General features: G+C 40.6%; 1 protein-coding gene across 1 annotated transcript in view; it reads right to left on the bottom strand.

Moving 5' to 3' along the window:
- phf21b (PHD finger protein 21B) overlaps positions 1-1,040 on the bottom strand; it is a 69,324-nt gene that overhangs the window by 63,091 nt on the left and 5,193 nt on the right. The gene's annotated exons all lie outside the window — the stretch shown is intronic.

Here is a 1,040-nt window from a genome sequence, read left to right as displayed (position 1 = left end):
CAGCCGTCAGGACTTCTGGAACTTTGTGATGTCACAACAAAGCAGTCACCAAGCCCCGCCCACCTGGACCCACCATCCAAACCTTGCAGGATTTGGTTTCTCTGAGTGTTTTTACCTGAAATCTGCTATATTTTTATTGGATCACTCAGAAAACAGTCAGCCAATCAGAAGAGAGGCTCAGAGCCTCCTCTCCGGAAATTAAGGTGTTAAACTTTAATTATCTTTTGGTCCAAACAAAATGTTTTTTTCAAAAACTGTCAGGTACCAAAAACCAAACATCAAAGATTTGTCATCTTGTTCAAGGCTGCAACTACAATAATTAATCAAGTTGTGTTCAGGTGAATATGTTTTGTTCATAAGCATCTTCAGTTAGGTTTTATAATTACATCATAATCTTATGGAGCCCACAAATAATAATAATTAGCAAAGGATTATATCTGCATTTATATTTGAATTTATGTGCACAAGATATTAAATTCTTCCTTGTGTAAGATCCGTGTTTGGTGCAGAAGATATTAATCCACATCTTGTTCACACAAGTCATCTCGTTTGCATAATACCCATATCTTGCATTCATAAGATTTTTGATCTATGCATGAAAGATATTAGTGGAATATCTTGTTGACAAGTTAAAATCATGGAAGTGGAAGAAACTGGTGCAGATGAAATGTTGGAGGTTTGTATTTCTCATCTGTACATGAAGCTCACAGCAAAATAAGAGATGGAGGTTGTGCAGAATTATAATCTTGTGCACAAGAAACAATCATGTGTCCCTGTGTAGAGTCTGAAGTTAGCAGGTTTAGCAGGTTTAGCAGGTTTAGCAGGTTTAGCAGGTTTAGCAGAGATGGCAGGTTTAGCAGGTTTAGCTTCACATTGAATACAGAGCAGCCATTTTGTTTCTGGCCTGTGGAAGTTGCTATAACTGTCCCAGCAGCCTCTGCTGCTCCACCACAGTCACCTGCCCCCGGTCCCGCTCGGATCGCTCCCCCCTGACAAACATCATCTTCTCCCGGTCAGATCACCAGGTCCACCCCCCCCTC

Source organism: Seriola lalandi, unplaced genomic scaffold (genome assembly GCF_002814215.2).
Source record: "Seriola lalandi dorsalis isolate HSWRI2012SDOR001 ecotype SW California unplaced genomic scaffold, Sedor1 jcf7180002054737, whole genome shotgun sequence".
Taxonomy (NCBI): Eukaryota; Metazoa; Chordata; class Actinopteri; order Carangiformes; family Carangidae; genus Seriola; species Seriola lalandi.
The sequence above is the reverse complement of the archived record's forward strand: the minus strand, read 5'-3'. Positions and strand labels throughout refer to the sequence as shown.